Source organism: Hyla sarda, chromosome 1, assembly GCF_029499605.1.
Source record: "Hyla sarda isolate aHylSar1 chromosome 1, aHylSar1.hap1, whole genome shotgun sequence".
Lineage (NCBI taxonomy): Eukaryota > Metazoa > Chordata > Amphibia > Anura > Hylidae > Hyla > Hyla sarda.
Window position 1 is genome coordinate 407,779,802 of NC_079189.1, and position 19,228 is coordinate 407,799,029.

A 19,228-nucleotide genomic window follows, 5' to 3' on the forward strand; every position below is an offset into this window, starting at 1 on the left:
GATCAGTGTTATCGGCGATCCACTGCTCTTGCCTGGATCTCAGGCAAAGAGCAGTGAATCGCCGATCGGACAACGAGGAGGCAGGTAGGGACCCTCCTCATGGCCTAACAGCTGATTGGGACACCGCGGTGGTCCCGATCAGCCCGACTGAGCTGCTGGGAATGCTTTTTTTTTTTTTACTTTAGACGTGCCAATCAACTTTAATCGCCGTATCTGAAGAGTTAATACCGGGCATCACCGCGATTGGTGATGTCCGATATTAGCCACGGGTCCCGGCTATCGTTAGCCGCTTGGACCGACCCCATATGACATGGGGTCACCGTGTGACCCCGCGTTATATCGTGGGAGCCGGCGCAGGACGTAGATATATGTCCTGCGTCATTAAGGGGTTAAAGAAAAACGGTCATCCTGTTCACCCGCACTAAACCCATAGTGGGGGTGAACAGGATACTAATGCGGGGTCTAAGATATGTACCTTCAGCCCGGAGTGGTGTCCATCTGAAGGTCTTTGAATTGCTTCTTTCTTTGAATTGCGCACAGGAGTCAGGCCCACCGGGCGAATTTGAATATCCATGGGCACTGGTCATGTGAGTGCTTGTGCCTACTGACTGCTCACGTGACCAGCCGCCATGGATATTGCAGTGCTGAGTTCTGAATTCAAATATATATATATGTACATATATGTGTTTTTGCCTTCCTGGGCCGGGGTTCTTGGTTTAAAGACATATAATATATATGAATATACATATATGTACAAAAAAAAATAGAGAAACATCCACAAACATCCACATAGCCGCACAATTTGAATTTTGATCTACTTGCTTCTCAGCATAATATCAAAAACTAACAGGTTGTTAGTATACATTTTGATCAAAAAGTACAAGCCCACTCGCCACGTCAAGGCCATCTAGTCAGAGTTGGTCCCTAACCTAACACTGCAGTAACACTGGGTGGCGACTACTGCCTCCGACACCAAACCCATAGGGGGAATGGGGCTGCCCAACCAAGCGCCCGGCTCTGGGCCACACCACCACGGCTATGTTTCTCTATATTTGTTGTACATTTGTAGTTTGTCCACTCTTTCATAGCCAGCACTCCACTCCACCCATTCGGCACAGGCTTTTATAATTATCAGGAGACTGCATATGTGTATGTAGATATATATATATTTATATTATTATGGTAATGTAAGACTTTGTGTTGCTGCACGTACATGGTGGCTAAGCCATTCGCACAGTTGCCTTGCAATATGATGGGCCTGGGTTAATATCCCACCAATGGCAAAATCTGTAAGGAGTTTTTGCATGTATACAGATGTAACCAGCACTGTGCTTCTGTAATACACCAATGTGACCAGTTTGTGCGGGCCCCACTACTGTACAGAAGATTGCTCACCCTGGGAATCTACCATTCCCCTCCCCCCTTTTTCAGCCTGACCACAGTGCTGACCCCCCTGTCCATGTCAGGAACTTTCCAGAGCAGGATAGGTTTTCTATGGGGATTTGCTTCTACTCTGAACAGTTCCTGACACAGACAGAAGGGTCAGCAGAGAGCACTGTGGTCAGACAGAAAAGTACACCTCAACTTCCATATACAGCAGCTAATAAGTACTGGAAGGATTAAGCTTTTTAAATAGAAGTAATTTACAGATCTGTTAAATTTTCTGGAGCCAGTTGATATGAAAAAAAAAAATTATTTCCACTGGAGTACCCCTTTAAGGACCTGGACAATTTTAATTTTTGCACTTTTTGTTTTTTCATCCTCCCCTGCTAAAAAATAACTCTTTCAATTTTGCACCTACAGACCCATATAAGGGCTTGTACAATCATCAATTGTACTTTGTAATGACATTAACTTATTTTATAACACAAATTGTGGCAAAAAAAATAATAATTTGTGGGGTGGAATAAAAAAACGCCATTTTGAAATTTTTGGGTGCTTTTGTTTCTACGCAGTGTTCTTTTTGGTAAAAGTGACACAATGGGCTTCATTTACTAAGAGTGTTGGGTTTTTACTAGTGGGAAATGTTGTTTCAAACTTGCAGGATTCCTCTCTATTTACTAAGGGGAAAAGTCAGGAAAATTTTCTGACCACCTTTTTCTAGGTGGAAATTTCCAGCCATTTATCCACAGGATTGTCTGTGAATTCAATAGTGAATAGTTCGGGTTGTGAAACCACGCCCCTTTTCCTGCCAACCACGCCCCTTTTTGGCTTTTTGCAGTGCAATGTCGGGTTTGTCGGATTTTCCGGGCGTATACATGTCGCAGACACTGCGCCAAAAAGATAAAAACTGGTCGGTTTTAACTTAATAAATGAGGGCCATTATGTTTATTCTGTAGGTTCATGCTGTTACAAGGATACCCAATTTATGTAGGTTTTATTTTATTATACTACTTTAAAAAAATTATAACTTTTTTTATTTTGCCGTGGTCTGTAGTTTTTATCAATACCATTTTTGTTTTGAGGGGACTTTTTTTTTATCACTTTTTTTATTAATTGTTTTATGGTATGTGAAGTGACTAAAAATGAACTATTTTTTACACCATTTACCACATGGTTGAACTAACCTCATATTTTTATTGTTCGGACATTTATGCATGTGGCGACACCACATATGTTTGTTTATTTTTTATTACATCATTTTTATCAAAAAAAATGAAATGGAGGGGGATTCAAACTTTTATAAGAGGAGGTGCTTATTTGCATTTATTACCATTATTTTTTATTTTTTAGACTTTTTACTTTTTTGCAGTCCCCATAGGGGGCTATACCATTCAATCTTTTGATTGCATACACTGTTTAATGCTATGCCATAGCATAGCATTGATCAGTGTTATTGGTGCTCTGCTTCTCCAGCCTGCGTGGTTGGCCTTGATCAACAGCTAAAGGGTTAATGCCTGTCATTGGCCCGATCGGTGATGCCCTGCATTAACCCTGCTGATAGCAGTCAGGACCCACCAGGATTGAAGCGTGGTCAGCTCATGAGCGCGCTTTAAACCCCGGTAAGGTCTGGGATGCAAGGGCGTACCTGTACGCCCTGCTTCCTTAACAGGTTAAGCAAGTCATAGACATAAACTATTCATCCACAAGCCATTGGGAGATACAGCTAAAGCTGGCCAAATACTCTAGATAAGTATCAGTTGAACATGCCAATTTCGAAAGAACCAGCTGACCATCTATTGTGTATGGTGGCCTCCTGATTCTCCCCTGACACTGACTGCTAAGGTTTGGAGAGTTGATTGTCTACTGCCCAATAATTTGATGGTGCCCCTCCCTATTTCTTCGGCAATGTGTGCAGGTATTTGGCCGGATCGGGAGAGATAACTGACAGATGAATTCGGGTAAAAGAAGGGAAAAAAACGGGTGTTCAGGCGCGTGCCGCAGAATGAATCAAGCATCCATTCAGGATAAAACTTCTTTATTTTGCCAAATCAGACGCCTTTCGAGGCATCCACCTCTTTCTCAATGAACAGTGGTTTGATACAACCAGAGCAGTGGCTTGAGCTGACCAGAGCAGAAGATCACTGATAATGCTGATCAGTGCTATGCATAGCACTGAACAGTATAAGCAGTCAAATGATTGCTCTAAATATTCCCCTATGGGAACATAAAAAGTGTTAAAAAAAAAAAAAAAAAGTGAAAAAATGTTTTAAAAAAAGTGAAAAAATATAGAAAAATCCCCGCCCCCAATAATAATGTTAATTGTCCCTTTTTCCCATTTTACCCTCAAAAACCATAATTTATTTTCATAAACATATTTGGTATCGCCGTGTGCATAAATGACCGATCAAAATATAATGTTAATTATCCTGCAGGGTGAACGGCGTAAACGCTAAAAAAAAAAAAAAAAGTCCAAAATTGCTGCTTTTTTGTCACCTCACATTCCCAAAAAATTTATAAAAAGCTATTTAAATGTTTCATCTATGCAAATGTGGCATCGATTAAAAGTACAGATCAATGGCGCAAAAATTAGACTTCATACAGCCATGTATGCGGAAATAAGAGAAAGTTATTGGTCGTCAAAATAGAGGGATTTTAAACATACTAATTTGGATAAAAAGTTTGAGATTTCTTTTAAGCAGTACAATAATAGAAAAGTATGTAATCATGGGTATCATTTAATCGTATTGGCACACAGAATAAAGAAAACATGTAATTTTTACTGTAAAGTGTATAGCGTGCAAACAAAACTTTCCGAAATTGCGTTTTTCTTTTAAATTTCCCCACAAAAATTATATTTTTTGGGTTGCACCATATATTTTAAGGTGAAATGAGCGATGTCATTACAAAGGACATCTGGTTGCGCAAAAAACAAGCCCTCATATTGCTAAATGGATGAAAATATATCCTTAGGCCAAAATGGGCTGTGTCCTTAAGGGGTTAAAGGACACTTAAAGGGGTATTCCATCCTATCCAAAGGATACAGGATAATATGTCTGATCACGGGGGACCCCCCCCCAACCCCCCCCCCCCACGATCTCTGTGCAGCATAGACATGAATGGAGGGGGCATGGTGTCATGAGGGGGCGTGGCGTCATGTAGGGCTGGGCGGTATATCGGTTCATACCGAATTCTGAATTTTTTGGGCTGCACGATATGAATGTTCCCCCATACCGCATAGCTGGTATCAGACATCTTATAGGGGATAAGATGTCTATTGGGGGGGGGGGATAATACCACTTTAAAACAGGATGGGAGAATTCTGGGAAAAAAGGAGAATGATGAGACTAGATATCATTTCTATGGAACTGGCATAAGTACTAGGTATCAGTGGGGTAAGTAGACTTTCTAGAGAGGGAGGCGATGAAGGAAGTAAAATACTTCTGTTTCACATATTAAGGGCATAGTGACATGATTTGAGAATGCATTTTTAATTAAGGAAGTCTGCGGGGGAGCAAAACTTCCTCCACTGACATTCGACAAAACTAGAGCATCTTTACATATGACAATTTTGTTTTAGTGCCAAGGTCGACATATTGTACCCCTAGCATGCCAACTACTAGAATGTATAATAATATAGTTCTACCATAGTCATTAGAATTATTATTTGCTACTTAGACATTATGATAGCAAAAATCTAATTTTTTTGTTAGGTTTGGCTAGATGTTACCATGGTCATAATAGGCTGTACCTCGTGAATATAATATGGTAATAAAACATACATAGCATCATTCTATTGAAAGTAATGGGTATGCCTACGTACAGTGAATTTCATCTGTGATGAAAAATAAGAATGCCAGTAATGAAGAACAAATATTACAGTGATCAACTGTTTGAAGGTTGGCAGTAGAGATGAGCGAACTTACAGTAAATTCGATTCATCACCAGCTTCTCAGCTCGGCAGTTGATGACTTATCCTGCATAAATTAATTCAGCTTTCAGGTGCTCCAGTGGGCTGGAAAAGATGGATACAGTCCTAGGAGACTCTTTCCTAGGACTGTATCCACCTTTTCCAGCCCACCGGAGCACCTGAAAGCTGAATTAATTTATGCAGGATAAGTCGTCAACTGCCGAGCTGAGAAGTTGGTAATGAATCGAATTTATTGTAAGTTCGCTCGTCTGTAGTTGGCAGTAAAACCTATTCGCACTTGGCAGTAGTGGTGTTCTTGAGATGGAACAGGTCAGACACTAGACATATATACTGATATATATCGCCATGATATTAACATGTAATAATTTTAGAAAGAAAAAAAAGGAAGGAAAGCAATACAAATAGACAGAAACATACATACATAGATACATAGATATTTAAAAACTCTTTTTCTAGTACTGTACTATATAAAAGTCTATGGAAAATCAACAGTGTGTGTTTTTAAAAAACAAACTGTCGTAATTCCAACTTTGTTTTTTTTAAAGGACCTGTGGTCGTTTCTACAATCTCTGTATACTGGTATGTATAGATTCCTTAGAGGGACTGATCACAAACCTTTTCACAGTTTGTTGATCCGCCCCCCTTCTTCCCCATTCCGGAGTTACACAGTGTTGTATTCCCATCTGACAGATTCCTGAATCCGTCAGATGGGCGTCCATAGTTATAATGCGTTGTAGGTATGGGTGGGCTTATCGGGTGATGGGCGTGAATAACCTACATCTGTGTAACATTCGCTCCCCTCCCTTCCTTCTGACATAGTCAGTCTCGCAAAGTCCTGCTGACTGTATACTGCAACGAAGTAAGTAATTCACGCCACTGGCCCGATAAGCCCACCCATATCTCCAGCACATCATAATTATACACCCATCTTACCGATTTTTTTTCCACAATTTTGGGTAGAACATCTTACAAAGTTACAAAACAGCAGTAGCCAGCGATAAAAGTTACTTCACCTTTATTTTCATCCAGATTAAATCATCGACATGGATTCATCTCAGACACAAAGACAATAGCGTAAAACTCAGGATACGTCCAGCATGACGCGTTTCAGATCATGTGACCTTTCACGTGACCTGAAACGCGTCATGCTGGACGTATCCTGAGTTTTACGCTATTGTCTTTGTGTCTGAGACAAATCCATGTCGATGTTTTAATCTGGATGAAAATAAAGGTGAAGTAACTTTTATCGCTGGCTAATGCTGTTTTGTATCTTTGTTGGAGGTTTTCTTGCCGTGCGATAGGATTGGGTGAGCCGAAGTTTCCTGCGTCATTCATCTTTTAAAGTTGCCTACTGTTTGGTGCACCGTACACCACTTTTTGCAGTGGAGCTGTATCTATTTTTTGCACAAAAGTGTTTATTTTTTACTTTTTCGCAATTCTGCTTTTTTTTTTTCTTGTTGCAGAATACAAAGTGTAGAATACGAAGTGTACGACAGCTAACAGAACACATACAAATGTACCAGATGCCAGAGCACAAAAGCTTAAACTTAGCTCTGCAGCTCGCTGGTTTCTATAATTGCGCATTATTTAATTTGTCTGTACACCATTTTGATACATTTTGAGGAACTGTTCACTGACAGCAGCTTTCAATAAGCTTTCATGGAGCACATTATTAGATAAAAAATATATTTGTTTTTTACCAATACCTATTTTACTGCAACATTTTACTTTGTAATGTGTGAACCTAGCCTTATACTGCAAAAGATCATGGGCAAAATCAATGCGTATTACACACAATAATAACAAAGCAGCGCTTGTCACACATGGAGATAAAAATATATAACAAAGATGTATTTTGAAATATACACACAATATCGTAGGTGTTGTTTACATCAATAATTTCTTTCCAAGCAGGTGGTGTGTTTTTGTATGAGCTACATGTTTGTGTAGTTGACATAGATGTGTGTATCATTTGTATGTAAGGTAGTCACAGCCCTTTCTTGCCTCTGTCTCACTCCTCTCTGTTGTCATTCAGACTGTGTCCTCATTATCTGCTGATCAATAAATTGAGTCTTTACTGAGATGTGAGCCATGAAATAAACAGAAACACAGAGAAATGAAGGCGGAGGATACAGGTAATACACTGAATGAAATGGTGCAGAAAAGAAGTCTAGTGCAGGTGAGATATACTGTAGAAAGGGTTAAAAACAGAAAGGGGTCTCATTAAGTCAGAGAGAATATTAGGCATATAGGAAAGGAATGCAGAATAATAGACTAAAGATCCAATTGTGCAGTAATAGACATACAGAGAAAAGGAGAAGACTATGTGACAAGGCTTATATGTACAGTATGCCGAAGAGAACATAGATATTTTTATTTTGAATATATTGCGATAGATTTTACACTTTAAACTTGTGTTTTTATTTTTTGGAGGGGGATTGTAATAGTCAAGTGTAAAGACATTCCTTTACTGAGCAATGTGACAGTGTCTTAACACATCTATAAACATATATATAAATATATATATATTTACACAGAGTAATTGTACAGAGCAATGTGAACATGGTCCAATCATGCCATAGACTGTTTTACATTCAATATGCAGTATGGAGGCCTAGCATTTATTTACTTGATCTGATGCCAACTGTGAGGAATTTGAATTGTTCTGCTATATGTTTGCATTTGGCTAATAATAATATATTGTAAAACTGCTGAGGATAACACGACGTCAGGTTTTATTGAATGTACTTTAGAAATGTAGGTACTCATAAAGCCCACATTTCTACCGACTTCTATAGGGGGTTTCATGGGCACTATTATTTTTCTACCAACTAATGTTAGTAACAGATTAGATTTCAAATATAGTATATGACTGGTGAAGCTAACATATCACTTTTCTCTTTATTCCAGGGGGCATAGAAAGTTCCATGAGTTGTTTATTTTGAAGCATCGGTACTAAGGTAGGAGACTTTGGTGTGTTAGGTGACCTTGCAGGCACACAGTCCTTCAAACAGGGGGAGACAGAAGCATCTACACATGTAAGAAGTCATCATGCATCATTTGTATTCTTTAGACGTCTGCATTAAATTGTTCTCAGAGACGTGATGATACACACACAAAAGAACATACAGGCAATACTGCTCAGTGTCTGTCCATCAAAAATAACTCTGATAATGTGTCGGAACAAAATGAGTGAGGACAAGGAGACAGGGCTAAAAAAAAGTAACAGGGTGGCTTGTGTTGGATGAGAGATGGAAGAGAGAGGCAGATTTATAGGAGAAATATAGTGCATGTGAGGTAATCTACAGAGATGGAAAAGACTAAAGGAAGAAGTGCTGGGGCACAGGTGAGGTTAGAAGGGAGATAAACATTAGATAGCTACTGAACAAATACATTCTCACAGTACCTAAATACCTAAATATTTGTGTGTGTGGGTATATATATATATAAATAGGTATAGAGCAGCACCTCCAAAACAGCAAATGAAGTAATTATGGTGCAGGCAGGTCTCTGGGACCCCCCGTCCCAAGTCCAAGAGGATACAGAAACAAAAGGATGACCGCAGCACTCCAGAGTATAAAAAAATTAAAAGTGACTTTTATTCCATGAACAGGCAAGTGCAACGTTTTGGTGTTCTCAAAACCCCATCCTCAAGCCAAATGGCTTGAGAATGGTGTTGTGAGAACACCGAAACATCGCACTTGCCTGTCCATGGACTAAAAGTCACTTTTCATTTTTTTGATGCTCTGGAGTGCTGCGGTCATCTTTTTGTTTCTATATATATATATATATATATATATATATATATATATATGCGTGTGTGTGTTATATATATATATATATATATATGTATATATATATGTATATTTATTATATATATATATATATATATATATATATATATATATATATATATACACATACACACGTAAATAATGATAAAGCAGTGTGAGAATTAGAGTGCCAGACGGAAGGGCAAAGAGAGTGCAGGTGTGAGACACATTGTGAGAGAAGGAACCCAAAACATATTTAGGTGTAAAAGGGGAGGGGCAATGTTAAGATACAGACAGGAAAACTATGATTGTAAGAAAGCTAGGGCTAGAGAGAATCAACCGAAAAGTATAGGTAGATGAAAAGAGAGAAGTGAGCAGGCTGAAGAAAAGGGAAAGCAGGAGAAAGCAAAGGATGAAGTGAGACACTGAGAGAGAGGGAGAGATTCTAAAATGAAAGAGAAAAAAATCAGCCCAGAGAGAGAGAGACAGAGCTGTGTTGACAGACAGAAATTAATCAATAGGCAGACAGGAAGAGAGACAGGAGAGAGAGGCACTGAAAGAGAGACTGTTTATAAAAAGAGAGGGAAAAGGAGAGAAAGTGAGAGAGAGAGGCAGTCAGCGAGAGGAGAGAGATAGAGGAGGAGAAGGGGGAGGAAGGGGGGCATCCATTTTTGTGGCGGGGATTTGAGCTGCTTTTGTGTAACTCTCCCTGAGAGATCGCATGCTTGATGAAAGGCCCTTAGAAAATGCAAATTGCAGCACGCATGAAAAGCACAAAGAGGCATCTCGCTGTCCCTGCCATGGGTTTAATTCTTCACCAACCACGTAGCGCTGACGTCGGGAGCAGATAATCTCTTCTCTGCCCGGGAGTGTGAGTATAACACACAGACTTTCCTGCTCGGGGAACACTATTTTATCCATTTATTGTCCGGGATTTTTGACTGTGATCCTGCGTGAGGGTCTGGGAAGTGCGGACCAAGTAAGGGATGGGAGGGTATATTTATTTGAAGTGGGGGGTAATTTTGGCTTGTTTTTTTTTTTTTTTTGTAAATGGTTTAAGAAGGGAGAGGAAAAAATGAATTATTGGTTAAAAAACTTAGCAGGTGCAGAGGGTACTAGAGAGGAGGGGGGAGAGAGAGAAGGAGAGGGAGGGTATTGGGAGACAGAAACGGAGAGAGAAAAAGAGAGGAAGGGAGGAAAAAAGGAAAGAGGGAAACGGAGGGAGAGAGAGAGAGACAGAGAGAGTGAGAGGGGGCGGAGAAAGGGAGTGAGAGAGAAGGAGAGAAACAGAAAGAGGAATGCAAGATAGAGAGAGACTGAGAGAATACAGAAGGATGCAGAAAGACACCGGACAGAAGCAGAAAGCGAGATGGGAGACAAGTGTCAACATGCCGAATCTCACATAGACTGATTCAAAAGTGTGCTAAAATCCAGGAAAGAAACATTAACGGAACACCAGGGCAACTTTTTTCCCTTTAAGTGTGTGTTTTTCTCTCTCACTCCTTCTTTGCTGTGCATGGGAAGGGGAGTAGGAAGAGGGGGAATGTGAGAATAAAGGAGGGAGGGTTAGGGGAATGAGAGGGTCTTTGTACTGTGAAGCAGTGGGGGAGTGAAGAGAGTAAGGGAGGGGGAGCCACAGAATAAGGTGAAAGGGTTTTTGGTGAAAGAAAGAGAGGACAGGGTGCAAGAGGGAGGGGGAGGAATGCTGCTTTAACCCTGTCATTACTTGAGTGAGGAGTATACCATTTCATAAGTCATTTAACCCCACTTTCTGATAGACAGGCCAGCAGTCCCTTGGTTGATTCACTTTTGGCTGAGAACGGGTTAAGTGGGGTGCAGCAAAGGGTGGGTTCTCACCCCCGCCCCACATATACATGCCCGCCTGTCTGTCTGGGGCCTGGGCAGGGAGGGGGTAGAATGAGGCCTTGTGATTTTCTGTCTCTCGCTCTCTCTGTCTCTATTACATGGCTGAGTGAGTCTGAGTAATGAATGTGTGATGAAATTACACGGGCGCACACATACACACAGGAATATGCATCCTTACATCCAGATATGTATATATATGTATCTTGTCAACATGTACGGGACTGTGCACCGAGATAGCCTGTCAGTCTGCAGTACACATATTAGATACAACACAGGCAGCAAGAGAGATGTGGAAGAAATATTTTACATTTACTTTCTCATACTTTCTATGGTAGATACACACTATAGAAAAACACGGGCAAATTAGGCAAAGTTTGTGGTTATGCCTTATAACTAGTAATAAAAGTTATGAGGTATCACCATGAAATAACATATAAAGATTTTCTGCAATTAATCTTATCTTTATATCGAGAAAGAAGTGTTAGTGTAAACTGGTACCTTGTGAAATTTTCCAGTTGTTACATGGAGATTTGTTGCTGTATTGAGAATAATGCTGCATACTGTATTTCAGGAATAATATTATTCACTGTGGTGAGGAGACATGATCCTCCTACTTCATCTGTGCCCCAGAATGTCTAATGGCGACTGCATGCACTGTTACAAAGGCACAGGGATATGCAGAATACAAACAGGTAGAGACATGAGCATGAAGGATTAGAAATAGAAGTTTGCTTACACAGATGTGAGGATATGCATGAATGGATACATCGTGCACATATATATATAGACCCCTCTGAACACTGATAGTATAAATGTTTTGTGTTCATTCTTAGGGAAGGAGGTGAGAGCCCTGTTTAGAGCTGTTTCCAGCCCATGACATAATGTAATACAGAAGGTATAAGGACCTCCTGGTGTGAAAATACTCTGTGCCATATATAATTCCTCCAAAGTATCCGGGAGCTCTGAAAATCATAGAAGAGCCAGCCACCCATCTGGTGCATCTAGGGAATAGCAGGTGAAACTGTACTAACCACATGGTGCATCCCCGTAGGGAACACATGGTGACCACACCACAGCTGATATCACTTGCCTTGGTGCTCATAGTGCAAATATATAAGGCCATATACACCTGGAATGGCTCTTTTTTTTTTTACAGATATTTGATTATATTGATGTGTTAGTTTTTCTCAGTTAAGAGTATACTATATAGCTACTCCTGTAACCTCATATTCACTTAGTTTAACAAATGGCTTTGGTAATTATCAGCAGACTGTAAACACACCAACATGTTTAAGCCTCCAGAGAACGGTTAATAGCTCAGACCACACACAAGCTTCTAGTGATCTGAGGGTAATGTACAGACGTGCTGCTGCACAGGATCCCACCTATGACTCACCATATATATATATATATATTAGTTATGGGATTTCTTGAATAAGTCACCTCAGTTCATGTCAAGATTTAGCATCTGATGGTGTGTATGTGATGCTGATAAATACATAAATTATAGTGATGAAAGACTGTATTGTTTGCTTATGCTAGAGACCTATCAAACAATAGGTTATAACTGTAGTTGTAGTGGCTCATTCCGTAACTCTACAATACTAGGGGTATGGTCAGAAAGGGGAATTTCCTTCAAATTTTCTGCATTTCTTTGCGGAAAATTAGCAATATTTAGCAAAGAGAATGAGATGAGAGGATGCAAAATTCATCCAGATATTGACCTGTGGTGCAGCAACATGTCAATTGTTGTGCTGGATCCAGTGCAGATTATTTGCAAGTTTTCCCTATTGACTAAGCTGACTAAGTCCGTGGATCTTCAGCAAAATCTGCAAAAAACTTATGACATGCTGTGAAGTTTTGATTGGTCGGGGTTTGGATGTTCAGACCTCGACAGATCACTAAAATGCCTGAGTGCTTTTCTTCCTAGCCTGCTGGTTTCCCCAGCTCATTGCAGGTGATGGACTCCATAGACTTACTAAAGAATCCGTCTCCTGCAGCAAGATAGGGAGAGCAGTGATCCAGGAAGAAAAGCACTCCGCTTAGTGCTTCTTCCAACTCATTCTAGCAATTGTATGGGGTCTGAACAACCAGACCGATCAATATTTTTGACATGCCCCTATGATACTTGTCCACATATATGCAGTGGCAAATCCACACAAAATCTGCAAGATTTGGTGCATATTTTTCATTGTGGATTTACATGCTGAAATATTGCCAGTTTTTCACTGTGAAATATCTGCAGTATTTTCACAGCATACACCTAAGATAATGATAGGCCAAGATGGCCAATTTTCACCATTTCAGCCAAACATTGGGTGAGATTTATTAAAACCTGTCCAGAGGAAAAGTTGCCCAGTTGCCCATTGCAAAATTAAAGAAGCGTGCTGACTGGTTGCTGAGTCCTTTTCAAAAATGAAAGAAGCGATCTGATTGGTTGCTATAGGCAACTTTTCCTTTGGACAGGTTTTGATAAATCTCCCCCTTTTTCTGTAAATTATGCACGAATTGTTGTCTGACAAAACCATATACATACAGTCAGTAGTATATATATATATATATATATATATATATATAGGGAGTCAGAAGATTATAAGCATAAAAAGCAATAATATGACATATAGAGAAAAGTACACATAGAAAAGAATGGCTGTTGGATACCTGATATAGATGTGTATTGAAATATCAAATGAATTGGCTACTAATGAACATAGAATTGTGAGAATTCAGACAAATGTTCTCTACTACAAGGCTTCCAGTAATAATTCATTGGGGCACTGTATTATTGGCCCTGAAGGCCTGGAGTATAGGTCCGTAGTTCTGCTGAATAATTCACAGACACAGCGCTTTATTAATGTAGAATAAGGGGAAGGAGGTAATGGACAGGATGAGGAAGCAGCTTGACACATGTTCAAGTTACATTGAAGGGTCATTTGTGTCACAAATTTATATTACACATTGGTAGAATTTGGGGAAGTCTTTTGTGAACATGGCATTGCTAAGCATCAGTCTTACTGAAGAATTTGTTGCTGTCCTGTTTGAACAATTGACATTTAATGATAGTATAGAAGATGTTTTGTTCATCAGCACAAAAAGGCAGGATCTGGCTGGTCCATCAGGAGATCCCCCGGTGGGCCCTGGCTCTGACACAGTATTATATCCCAGTTATCAAGCAAAAGTCTTCTTGAGGCTTAGTCTCCACTTGTTTTTTTTTTTTTTTTTTTGCAAAACGCAAAGAAAAACGCCAATTCTGCCGCATGGCGTTTTTTGGTCAAAAAACGCTGCAGCCAGATGTAAGTCAATGAGAAATCGCAAATTTCAAATTCCACTTGTGTTTTTTCTTTGGTGTTTTTTTTTTATCCTTTTGACGTTTTTTTCACTTTTTCTGCGTTTTTTTCCGCTCTTTGGCGTTTGAAAAAAACGCTGTAGTTCCCTGAAACCGGCGTTTTTTGTCAAAATCGTGCCGTTTTGCTCCAATAGAAGTCTATGGGCGTGAGAAACGCCAAGAAAAACGCTATGTGGATTTTAACTTTGGCGTTTTTGCAGGCGGTTTTTAATCTTTTTTGGACTTAAGCGATCCAAAAAAGTGATGTAGATAGCTGTTTTTAATAAAATTTCGTAGGGTACCATTAAAATTTTTTGTTAAAAAATATACAGTAGTGAAGGAAAAAATTGTATCTAACGAAATGTATATTAGTGGAAAAAAAACTATTACTTTTTAAACAGGGATCAATTTATGTGTGCGGGGAAATAAAAATGTATTGTGTGTGTGTTTTTCACTTTTTTGCTTTATTTTTTACATTTTTTTTAGTTAGTACTACTACTCCCAACATGGAACACACTGTTCCATAATGGGAGTAGTACTACCTGTACTAATAGACAGATCGCCCGCTGCAATCTTTCTGTATAATATATAGATGCGGCGGCCGCTCTTCTATGGTCCCCTGCCCTGACGTATATTTACACTTATTCATATTTCCCACAGAGCTGTGATTGGCCAGATGGTTCCAGCCAATCACAGCTCTCTGTGAGAAATAGGAACATGTGTATATATACGGCGTGCAGGGGACCATAGGAGAGCGGCCGCTGCATCTATACATTATACAGGAGCATCACAGCGGGTGTCAGGAGTGATTCCCGCAGTGATCTTTCCATAACTGCAGATAATACTACTCCCAACATGGATCACACTCTGCCTCATGCTGGGAGCTGTAGTACCTGCATTAATAGACAGATCGCAGCGGGTGTCAGAAGTTACACTTGCTGCGATCTGTCTATGTTGGGAGTAGTAGTGCCTGCTTAAGGACACATCACAGTGGATGTCACTACTGACACCCTCTGTGATCGTCCTGTCTATAGCAGAGATGGAGCGACTGTATACAGCGCTCACATCCCTGCTCTGCACTATACTCCGGGCCGGCCACTCATTCATTCATCTTTTCCTCAGAGCTGTGATTGGCTGAAACCATCCTGCCAATCACAGCTCTGGCAGGGAAATATGAATTTCTGTTGACATCAGTGGCCGGAGTATAGTGCAGAGAGGCGAGCGATGTATAGACCCCTCGCTTCTCTACTATATTATGGACGATATATGTCTATAGTACAGGTACTATCACTCCCAGCATGGAACAGTCTGTTCCATGCTGGGAGTAGTAGTACTACATAAAAAATTGTAAAAATGTATTTTAAAAAAAGTGAAACACACACTTTATTAAAAAAATAATAAAAATTGGGTTATAAAATATATACATTGCGTTTAATAAAAAAAATTTCCATCACTGATGCATCCTTTTTTTTTTTTTTTTTTTTTTTAATTTTGGGTACCAAAAAAAAAACGCCAAGGTGCAATTTCCACACAAATGAAAAAAACGCCAGAGAAAACGCAAGAAAAAACACATGATGAAGTCACTTGCACTGGCGATTTTTCAGGCGTTTTTTTAATCCTTAAAAACGCAGTGCAAAAAACCAAGTGGAGACTTAGCCTGAAAGTGACTTTAAAGGGGTACTCCGGTGAAAACCTTTTTCCTTTTAAATCAACTGGCTCCGGAAAGTTAAACAGATTTGTAAATTACTTCTATTAAAAAATCTTAATCCTTCCTGTACTTATTAGCTGCTGACTACTACAGAGGAAATAATTTTCTTTTTGGAAAGCTCTCTGATGACATCACGAGCACAGTGCTCTCTGCTGACGTTATAATAATAATAATAATAAGTCTTTATTTATTTATTGTTGTCCTTAGTGGGATTTGAACTAGGGATCGACCGATATCGTTTTTTTAGGGCCGATACCGATAATCCGTGAAGGTTAGGGCCGATAGCGATAACTTATACCGATATCCCCCTGCGACACCGCTGCAGATCATTGATTTAAAGCTGGCGCTTTAAATCAATGCACTGCAGTGGCTTTTGCGGTGCCATAGGCCGCCGCGACCCGCTTCTCTCCCCCTGCCTGTCCGGGGATCCTGAGTCCTATCACCGCCACCGCTCCCCCCACCGCCGCACCGCGACCGCCCCCCCCCCCCCCCCAGACCCGCCGCACCGCGACCACCACCCACGACCCGCCGCACCGCGACCGACCCCCCCCCCCCCGACCCGCTGCACCGCGAAAGCCCCCCCTGACCCGCCGCACCGCGACCCCCCCCCCCCCGCACCGCGACCCGCCACACCGCCCCGGCCCCATTGCCTCCCCCATCCCCGGTTTTATAATTACCTGTTCCCGGGGTCCACTCTACATCTGGCTCCGGTGGCGTCCTCCTGAGCTGTCACTGTGCACACTGGCGGTGACGTCACGTCGCACACGTCACGTCACTCGTCATTGCGCACAGCGTAACACAGGACGCAGCAGGAGCAAGAAGTAGCGTGGGCCCCAGGAACAGGTAATTATAAAACCGGGGATGGGGGAGGCAATGGGGACGGGACGGTGCGGTGGGGGGTGCGACGCGGTGTGGCGGTCGCGGGGAGGGGGCGGTCGCAGGGCGGGGCAATATCGGCTTATCGGCAAGGTAATTGCCGATACCGATAATGCCCAAAATCGTGATTATCGGCCGATAATATCAGCCATACCGATAATCGGTCAATCCCTAATTTGAACCCAAGGCCCTAGCACTGCAAGGCAGCAGTGCTAACCACTGACCCACCATGCTGCCCTTAGCATATATCTGCTATGCACGGTTGCTAAAATGGACAGAGATGTCAGCAGAGAGCACTATGCTTGTGATGTCATCAGTGTTCCAAAAAGAAAGTAATTTCCTCTGTAGCATTCAGCAGATAATAAGTACTGGAACAACACCAGTTGATTTAAAAGAAAAAATGTTTTCACCGGAGTACCCCTTTAAAGCACACCACTTGTCACTATGGTTTATTGCTTATGGAGGGTGAGGGGCCTCAGGAGTATCTCCTTTGACAGGCATAAGGAACCTTAGTCCGACGCTGCAGTAAGGTCAAGGTGCTCAAATACCTTCAATAGCTCAATTGTCCAACAGCTTTTCATACTGGTCCCCCCTATACATATGCATGGCTGAATGTGCGCATGATTTCACTTGAAGGAGAGCGAGGTAAGCTGCTGCCAGACACCTCTGGTGTCTGGTTAACGTTATGGAAAACAAAAGGATCAGGCACAGGAATCCAACATCCTTTTCTTCCACAACATCATCTCACAAGGAAATGTCTGGAGGCCCCCATACACATTAGACAGTAGGTCAGTCCCACCAAAATTAGTCTCTAATGTGCATTAGGGCCTTCAGATTGCAACAAACAGTAGCAGCGTGAAGTAAAACCTTAGGAATGCAGTTATATTTACAGCACCCTGTGTCTGCATTAAAGGATGCACTCTTAGGCCTGTGAGGTCTGTATGGAGGCACTCTATGTTCCACCTTATTGTACTGTGCCATATCACTGGGGTACTGCCGCCTAAACGCATTGCTTTTAGGTAAGCTATGTGCATACAGGATCCAATAGTACTGTACGTGGCACTTTTTTCTGTCAGATTTACGTGAAATCTGGCATATCAAAAAAAAACTGAGATATGTGGAGGAAAAGGCCCCATATAACGCATGACCCTTTGTATTATATCAGGCCTAAGCCCTTAACCCCTTAAGGACGCAGCCCATTTGGGCCTTAAGGACGCCGACAATTACATTTTTACGTTTTTGTTTTTTCCTCCTCGCCTTCAAAAGATCATAACTCTTTTATATTTTCATCCACAGACTAGTATGAGGGCTTGTTTTTTGCGCGACCAGTTGTCCGTTGTAATGCCATCACTCACTTTACCATAAAATGTATGGCGCAACCAAAAAAATACTATTTGTGTGGTGAAATTAAAAAGAAAACCGCAATTTTGCTAATTTTGGAAGGTTTTGTTTTCACGCCGTACAATTTACGGTAAAAATGACATGTGTTCTTTATTCTTTGGGTCAATACGATTAAAATGATACCCATGATAACATACTTTTCTATTATTGTTGCGCTTAAGAAAAATGGCAAACTTTTTAAAATCCCCCTATTTTGAAGACCTATAACATTTTCATTTTTCCATATAAGCGGCGGTATGAGGGCTCATTTTTTGCGCAGTGATCTGTACTTTTTATTGATACCATATTTCCTTACATAGAACTTTTAATCCATTTTTTATACATTTATTGGTAATAAAATGTTATAAAAAAGCATCTATTTTGGACTTTTTTTAATTTTTCCGTTCACGCCGTTCACCGTACGGTATCATTAACATTTTATTTTAATAGTTCAGATATTTACGCACACGGCGATACCAAATATGTATATAAATTATATTTTTAACACTTTTTGTGGGTGAAATAGGGAAAATGGGACAACGTTTTTATTGGGGAGGGGGGTTTTCACATTTTTTTTACTTAATTTTTTTACTTTTATTTTTACACTTTAATAGTCCCCATAGGGGACTATTTATAGCAATCACTCGATTGCTAATACTGTTCAGTGCTATGTATAGGACACAGCACTGATCAGCATTATCGGCCATCTTCTGCTCTGGTCTGCAGGAAGGCAGATCAGAGCAGAAGATGCCGGGAAGGCAGCGGAGCCTGGTGAGGGGACCTCCGTCTGCCGTGCTGGATGATCGGATCGCCGCGGCAGTGCTGCGGGCGATCCGATCATCCATTTTAGTGACCCCGATGCTGCAGATGCCGTGATCTGTATTGATCACGGCATCTGAGGGGTTAATGGCAGACACCCGCGGGACCTGCCGCGCATGATCCGGGCATCGCTCCGATGCTCGCAGTTATGCTTAGGACGTAAATGTACG

The 19,228-nt window shown here is 41.0% G+C and overlaps 1 protein-coding gene across 11 annotated transcripts in view; it reads left to right on the top strand.

The window, feature by feature from the left end:
- The window catches only part of ZNF219 (zinc finger protein 219), a 109,455-nt gene that overhangs the window by 46,807 nt on the left and 43,420 nt on the right, over positions 1-19,228 (top strand). For 3 of the 11 annotated variants that reach the window (XM_056528608.1, XM_056528605.1, XM_056528610.1), the window contains 5 exons: positions 5,857-5,890; positions 7,347-7,446; positions 8,222-8,271; positions 11,522-11,642; positions 11,784-11,965. The gene's annotated coding sequence lies outside the window, so the exon portion shown is untranslated. Of the gene's footprint in view, positions 1-5,856; positions 5,891-7,346; positions 7,447-8,221; positions 8,350-9,342; positions 9,956-9,979; positions 10,064-10,249; positions 10,564-11,521; positions 11,643-11,783; positions 11,966-19,228 lie in introns of those variants that run through there. The other 8 variants (XM_056528611.1, XM_056528612.1, XM_056528606.1 and 5 more) reach the window with 7 other exon arrangements.